This window comes from Cryptomeria japonica, chromosome 11 (assembly GCF_030272615.1).
Source record: "Cryptomeria japonica chromosome 11, Sugi_1.0, whole genome shotgun sequence".
NCBI classification, from domain to species: Eukaryota; Viridiplantae; Streptophyta; class Pinopsida; order Cupressales; family Cupressaceae; genus Cryptomeria; species Cryptomeria japonica.
In genome coordinates this window covers 446882308-446890754 of record NC_081415.1, presented here as the reverse complement: position 1 = coordinate 446890754, position 8447 = coordinate 446882308, and positions in this window count along the sequence as shown.

The following is an 8447-nucleotide window of genomic DNA, read 5'->3' as shown; positions in this document are numbered from 1 at the left end:
GGTATCAATGGCTATGTAGTCAAACAAAGACTTTCAATGTCACTTAACTAGCATATATATATTATTATATATATAAAGTAAGCCTAGAGATATCTAGGCTTTAATTTTTCTATTATTCTAATAACTTAATTTTATTATACTAAAAAATTAAAGCCTCAATATCTCTAGGCTGCTATATATATTATTATATATATAAAGTAAGCCTAGAGATATCGAGGCTTTAATTTTTCTATTATTCTAATAACTTAATTTTATTATACTCAAAAAATAAAGCCACAATATATATATATATATATATATATATATATATATATATATATATATATATATATGCTAGTAGCATCCAGAGGTGCATCACATAAGAAATTGAATAAATGATAGTGATATATATATATATATATATATATGCTAGTAGCATCCAGAGGTGCATCACATAAGAAATTGAATAAATGATAGTGATAATAATTTTATAACCAAGAGAAAATTATTTAAAATCAAATTAAATATAAAATAATTTTTTTTTAAACTGTTTATATATATGAATAAAAATAATAATATTCTAATTTGAATAAATGTTTATATGTTAAATAAATGAATACTAATAATAATAATTTTCTAATTTGAATAAACGTTTTCATATAAATTATTTAAATCAAATTTCATGGTAATTAATAATTTTTAAACTTAAATAATTTAATTTTAATAAGATTACTTCAACATTTAAAAAAATTAAGTTGACCCTTACTAAAGGCAAACCCAAATTAAAACTTACTTTATAAATCCATAATCTTGATTGAACCCTAAAAATAACCCTAATTCAATGGTTAATATATTTAATTAGGTTTAGGGTGAGGGTTCAATATGATTTAAGGTTATAGTTCACTTTGATTTAGTTTTAGGGTCAATGTTCAATGTGGTTTAGGAGTACCACTAAATTTAGGTTCACTGTTAATGGTAGGGTGAACAATTTATTTAAGGGTTAAGGTTAAATTTGATTTATGTTTAAGATTGGGTTTTAATTTTAGTTTAGTGTTAGGGTTTAATTTTGCTTATTTTTAGAGTCAAAATTAAATATCGATTCACAATTAGGGTTGGGATTACAACACTAACCCTAATTTAATAAGGGTTATAGTTGAATTCGGTTTAGTGTTAAGTTATGTTTAGGGTTAGGGTTTGATTTGGTTTAGTGTTCAATTATGTTTAAGGTTAGGTTTGAATTTGGTTTAGTGTTCAATTATGTTTAAGGTTAGGGTTCAATTTGATTTAATGTTCAACTATTTCATTAACATTATTCGTCCATTTCAATGGTACTTTCTATTTTTATTTTTATTTAAAATTTCATTAAAAAATATTTTTATTTTAATTTAAAATTTCATTTGAAAATTCTTATCTATCTCAAACCGTTTATGATGTTAATAAAGAAAAAGTGAAGATTTTAATTTTCTTTAAAAAAACGATCAAACAGCTTATCATCTACAATTCAAGAAACCATCTTAAGCACATATGTGATAGAGTAAGAGATTGCCCAATTCTTGAACATAATTGATTGTTATATTATATTATATAATAATCAATGTTTTTGATTAAGGAAAATCAGGTTTTAAGGGACCCGAAACCCACTTACATAACGAGAAGATAAGCATGAAAGAAACTAGAGAGAACAGAACTTAGAAAGAAAAGCTGCAAAAGACCAGCAGAGAAAACAACAGCTAAGGAAAAGGACAGTAAAAAGCTAATGAGAGACTAGCAACCAAAGACCAGTATTACATTTCAAATAAAAACTTTATACTCTTTCGCGTCCTTAACCAGCATCATCATAGCCTTAGCAGCTTCTCTCAGGTCTTTGTTCTCCTGCTTCTGATGGGTGTCTTTAGTCTTCATCTCCAGATCGCTGGTAGTCTGCCTTGTTCTTCATCTAGAGGATTGAGGAGCAGAGCTGGAGGTCGGCACATTGTCAATGATCACCATCTCTTTGTTTTGTTGGTTCTTCTCCAGACAATCAACCAAGGCGTTCATATTTTGAGACGAGACCTTCAAAACCTCAAGGCTGTGATTCATAAAATTCTTCAAGGCCTTCTCGGTTTTAGTAATCCGGTTGATAATAATTTCATTATCAACCTCAACCTTATCTTTGACGATTATAATCACATCTTCAAGATGCTTCAAGTCTCCCTTAAACATTTCTTTTTTCAGCCAGTCCTGCATTTCAATTTCATCATCTACCTCACTAGTGTCCACCTCCGCATCCTCTTTCCCAGTATTGGTATCCTTAATCAAATTCTGAATCTTATAATCCAAATCTCTCTATTTGTTCTGAATAGTGGAGATATTTTCAATTACCCATTTCTGGAAATTGAAAAAGTTCAAAGTGCTATTTCTGACAGCGTTTAAAATGGAATCTGTCGTTTCCCTACCTTGTACAAAGCTCACAGACCTAGGGTTAACTTCCTCTGTGGTATGTTGAGCTTCATTCCTGCTATCCGAGACAATAGGGTTTGAATCAGACTCTTCAACATACTCTTTTCTCTGCACCTTCTCCTCCTCTCTCGCAGCCTCTTTCTTCTCACTCTCTACTTCATCATCAGTCGCCTTCCCTCGTTCCTCCTCTGAACCAGCATTCACATCCGTGTCCTCTTTATCTCCATCACCAACCTTCCCTTTCTTATGAAGAGGAATGTTAGACGAATCATTATCAAACTCAGAACCATCATGACCATCTGAAATGTGGGCATTTGCCACCAAAGGATCTTCCTTATTAACCCTAGCTTTTTTCTTCAAATGCTCATAAATAAGCAGAATGAGACCTTGGTGAGCTATGGGATAGGATTTGGGTTTTTTTGCATGGTCGGCCAAGCTTTCATTCAGGGAAGAAGGTAAATAGAAAGGCAAAGAGATCTTAAAACCATGGCGGAAATGGTTTAGAATAGCAAAATGATAATTATAAACCTTCGTAAACCTACCATCAATTGTTAAGAATTCCATCAAAAACCCTTAACATCTTCTGCCAGAAGGATTTTACCTGATGAGGGAGGTAGTAAGAAACATTGTCCTTCTTGGCGAGCTGAACCCTCTCTTCATCACTTTTAGGGAAGTTCTTGATGGCTTTCACCGCAAACTTTTGATCTCTGTAAAACTTGGTACCTTCCTTTTGTAAGCCAGTAACTTCCGCCACCAAATCCTCATCTAGCTTCCAAGTCTCCTTGAACAGAGTGACTTTGTTATTGGTCCATCCCTTGGTGAAACCTTGAGACACCGACTTTTTACTACCATGCAATTTTTCCATGTAGTCTGTGAAACCATGTCTGTGCAGCCTCCGCCAAAATTTCTATTCACTTTTCCAATTATCACAGCCAGAGGGCTCATTCTGATTAAGATTGTCTCCCATGTTGTAATTCAGGTCGAGGCCTTCAATAGAGCACAAGTTACTCAAAAATTGAAAACCAGGACTTAAGCGCAGACTCTTGAACAGAATGTTGAGCTCGAAAAAAAGGGTAATTTCCTTGATTTTGAAAAGGTCTTTAATAACAGTCATAATGAACCAACACTTATTATGATTAGCCCCATCACACCAATGATCATAATCACACTGCCTAAAAATGATCATCAGCAGACACTTCACATAACTCCAATCTCTGTCTTTGATATCTAGACCCAGAAAAGTAATGATAAACTTAACTTGAACCATGGACATGATCAAATAATAATTGCGCTCGGACATCCTTCTTACAAGAGGATTCTTCGATATATTTAATGTCCTCCTCTAAATAAACCCCCTCATTAGCTAATAGGTCAGCAACCTTGTTACCTTCCCTTAGAGTATGGGAAATGAAAACACTATCGTAGGCATCTAATAATTTTTTAGCACTTTCAATGATATTGTAAATGTTCCAAGAGGGAGAACTAGTGCCTTTGATAGCCTGAATAATATTGAGAGAGTCCCCTTCTATCCATATTTTTTTAAAGTTAAAACCCTAAGCAAGCTGGAGGCATTTTAAAATTGTCTGAGCTTCAACAACATGATTGTTTTGAACTCCAAAGGGAGAGGCAATAGCAGCAACATAAACACCATGAGTATTTCTGATGACTCCTCCCCCTCCTGACTTCCCAGGATTGCCTTTGGCTGCCCCATCAAAATTCACCTTAACCCAATCATGAAAGGGAAATCTCCAAACAACATTTTCTCTCCTACTCTTAATGTCAAATTTGCAAATCTTGTGAATCAGATTCCATTCGGTGAGGATACATTTCTCATTATCATTCATATTAAGATAACTCCACTGCTTGTTATTTCTGTGAAGAGTGTTTATGTTTTCTTTAATTGCCCTGCAAATCTTTTCAAAAACCACCTAAGACGTACACTTGACCTCCCTAAAAATTTTGTTATTTCTCTCCTTCTAGATATACCAACAGGTCATAAGAAGGACAAAGGACCAAAGGGTCTTGATGAGAGGAAATTTGGTGGGAAAGATCCATTGCCAAATGACTTCCCTGAGACTGTTATGCATTACCCATTCAACTTTCCATTGCATCCAAAATTTACTCTAGATTTCCCAAGTAAAGGAGCAATGGATAAACAAATGATCCATAGATTCTGCCTCTTTCTGACATAACTCACACCTGTTAGGAAACATGAAACCTCTATGAGCCAAGTTATCAATGGTGAGAATCTTGTTGTGAGCTACAAGCCAAAAAAACATGTTAACTTTAGGAATGAGGAATCTATTCCAGATTTTAGTCCATATTGGGTTGTTGATCTGAGTAATAGTTTTTTTATAAGCAGATGCAATAGTGAAGTTACCCCTGGGATTGCTCTTCCAAAGAAACACATCATCAAAGTCTTTACTAATAGAAAAGGACATCAGATCCTGCTGAAGCAGCGAAAAACTAGCATAAATAGCATCAAGCCTCACCCATTTATTCTCCTTCCAGTAATTACAAACCATAGACCCAAACCTTCTTTTGCATTCATCAATGAATTGGTTGCAATCTTGATTAAAGAGAGGTTCATCTTTAATCCAAACATCCTCCCAGAACCTGATTTTGTCACCTTTGCCAAGGACTCATCCACCTCCAGCTTTAGCAACTTTTATCGACTTGATTATACTATTCCATATGAAAGACCCAATAGGGATATCTTCAGAGTAGAGAAGAGAATGAAGTGGCTGGTTATGAATATATTTATCAAACCACACCCAACTCCAATCTTTCTTAATGCCATAAGCCCTCCATGTCTATTTAGCAAGCAAAGCTTTGTTAAAAGTTTTAAGAACTTTAATACCTAAACCCCCCTTGCAATGAGGATTACACACTTTGTCCCAAGAAACCAAGGCTATCCTTTTCTTGTCTTCTACCCTTGACCAAAGAAATATTTTCTGAATCCTCTAAAGCTTCAACAAATTTAGTCGGTATACTAAACAAGCTAAGAGCATAGATAGGAAGATTCTGAAGAGTGGCTTGAAGAAGTTGAAGCTTACCAGCTTGAGATAGCATAGATCCTTTCCAACCTGCCAATTTCTTGTTGAGTTTATCAATTAACAAGTTCCAGAAAGAGTTTGGGGGAACCAAACCTAGAGGGAGACCCAAATAAGTGGAGGGGAGCATCTCCACCTTACAACCAATGATGTTAGCAATTCTTTGTTGCCTCATAATAGGGGTATTTATGAAATAAATAGCAGACTTCTCCCAATTAACTTTTTGACTAGTAGCCAAAGAATAAGAGCTAAGAGCACCTTTGAAGGCAGCAACCTCACCAACAGAAGAATATCCCATTAAAATTGTGTCATCAACAAACTGTTGGTGAGTACAAAACACATTAGCAGAGGAGGGTTGTAATCCTTTGATGGTTTTATTCACTTTCAGTTTTTGAATCAGTTTGCTCATACTCTCCGCCAAGATTGTAAAAAGAATAGGAGAAATAGGGTCTCCTTGCCTGAGTCCCTTAGAAGATTTAAAAAATCTAGACGGAGACCCATTAATAAGAATAGAAAAATTTGGGGCAGATATTAGTTCTCTTGTAACTTTAATTACCTTCTCATCAAATACAAAGGCCTCCATAATCCTGAAAAGAACCTGCCATTCCACTCTATCATAAGCTTTTGCCAGATCTAATTTTATTAGGAACCCTTCTTTGTTAGCAGCATTAAGAGAATGGATATTCTCATGCACAAGAATAATAGAATCCAAAATCTGCCTACCAGGGACAAATCCTTTTTGCTCCTCAGAGATGACAAAGGGGAGAATAACCAAAAGTCTGGAAGTCGTGACTTTAGAAATAATATTATAAAAGGAATTACAAAGACTTATTGGCCTAAACTTTCCCATAGAGTCATCCCCAACCACCTTAGGAATTAGAGAAATAAAAGTAGAATTGATTTCCTTATGGGTTCTTCTGGACCCAAAGAATTCTTTGACAGCGTTGACCGTATCTTTCCCAACAATATGCCAATATTCCTGAAAGAAGAACATGGGAAAACCATCCAGGCTCGGAGCCTTATCCCCTTGAAAATAAAAAACAACTTTTTTAATTTCATCAGCAGTAGGGATAGCAGATAAAGTCTTATTCTGGTGAGGTTCAATAATCTTGGGAATGTTATCAACCAGGTCTTGTTTCTTAGTGTAGCGTCCTAAAATTGCGACACTTGCAATTTCGACTGCATTTCGGTCTTCACGATGGCGACGCAACACGCAACCTGAATGGAGACCCTGAAACTTGCTCACGACACTGAAAACTGCATTTTTCAAGCACCTTGGCCTGAACCTCCTTGCACCCTGCTGTCCCGGGAGGTGGGACCAGAGCGCCCAGCGCCCTGGTCCTTCAGGACCAGGGCGCCCAGCGCCCTGGTCCCTAGGTCCTATTTTGGGCCCGGTCTCCTAAGGGGTCTCCGGTCTTTTTGTTTGCAAATTGGAAATTAACTTTCCTGGTCGGCCTAAGGTCGAGAAAATCAGTCTATCAGCCCTAAATGACAAGTATATAAACTACATTTTTCTCTCTCATTTGGGGGATAACAGATACATGATGAAAAAGGCGTGGAAACTATACTCAAGCATTCAAGCATTCAAGCATTCCTTCTAAGTCTCCATTCAAGGCTAAGTGTTGCATTCAAGACAAGGATTCAACCATTGAAGAGGAGATCACATACTACATGTTACATACAACATACTACTACAACATACAACATACAACATCTAAACCTTCGCACATAAGGATACAAACATCCTTAGAACAAGGTATTAGTACTTGTTTTACAGTCATTTACATTTACAGCTCTTGCTCATTTCTTGGTTAATTCCAAAACCGGGGTTTGATCTAAAGGCAAACCCCTAATCCCTAACCCCCCAATCGTCTTCACTTTTCTGTGTGTAGGTTGCAGGTACGCGGCTGAAATTGAAGATCTGGAATCCTTGTGCAGAGACGAACAGATCCCCCTTCGTTTCGCGGATTTTTCGGAGGACTGTGGCGCCGGGCGCCATCATCCCGACGACTTTTGCTCAAATTTGCAGGACAGCACCGTATCGACATTTTACTGCTAATTCCAGGTCCGCAGCTTCATACTGTATTCCTATCTCAGTTTATAAGCGAATCTTTATCACTGTCTATGCATGCTTAGCTTAATTCTCCTATCAACATTCTTTACAAAAGAGGGTAGCCTTGCTGTCTTAACCCTTGAAACACATTTAGCATCCAATCTTGCATTGCGTGGGATTGGATCTTGTGGGTTTCAACCCCTCTTTTGAATGTAAAGTCTCTCCCCTAAGTGAAAACCATCGAATCCTAGCGAACCTCCCTTCTCTCTCCTCGGAGTTGGAAGAGGGGAGTGCAAATAGGGTTCGATCGCGATTTTCCGCTTTACATTTTGGTGAACCCGACGTGAACATCCTTTCTGATTTTTCATGCTTAGATCTGAAAAAAAAAATTGATTACATTTCCATGTTTGATCTTTTGCAAAATTTTAGAGGTGATTGCATAAAAACCCTAAATTTTCTTTTTGGTAATTGAACCTGCGAAATGTCTAAATGTTAATGCCTGTTTCAGATCTGCCCTGCTATTACAAATTTTCAATTCATATTTGTGCTTTAATTCTGAAAATTAAGTGGTTAAATGTCAAAACCCTAATTTTTGAAACTCTCTTGATTCAACCTTTGTCCGACAATTTCACTGATCAAAACATCTCCAAATCAGCTGTAACTTTGGATTCCACAATAAAATCACAATATCTTTCATCCCTGAAAATTTGGAAAAAAGTTGCGAGGACCGTGGCGCCGAGCGCCATCGTCCCCGACATTTTTTCCGAAATTTCGGGAGCGAGATCTTACTGTATTTTCCTGCTAAAATCCAGAATTTTGACTGATTTTATCAATTTTAACACCTTCAAAATAACAGTCAAAGTTGGTCTTGTGATTGCTTGGATTAAGGCTTCTAAACATTCAAAAATCATTGAAATTGAAAT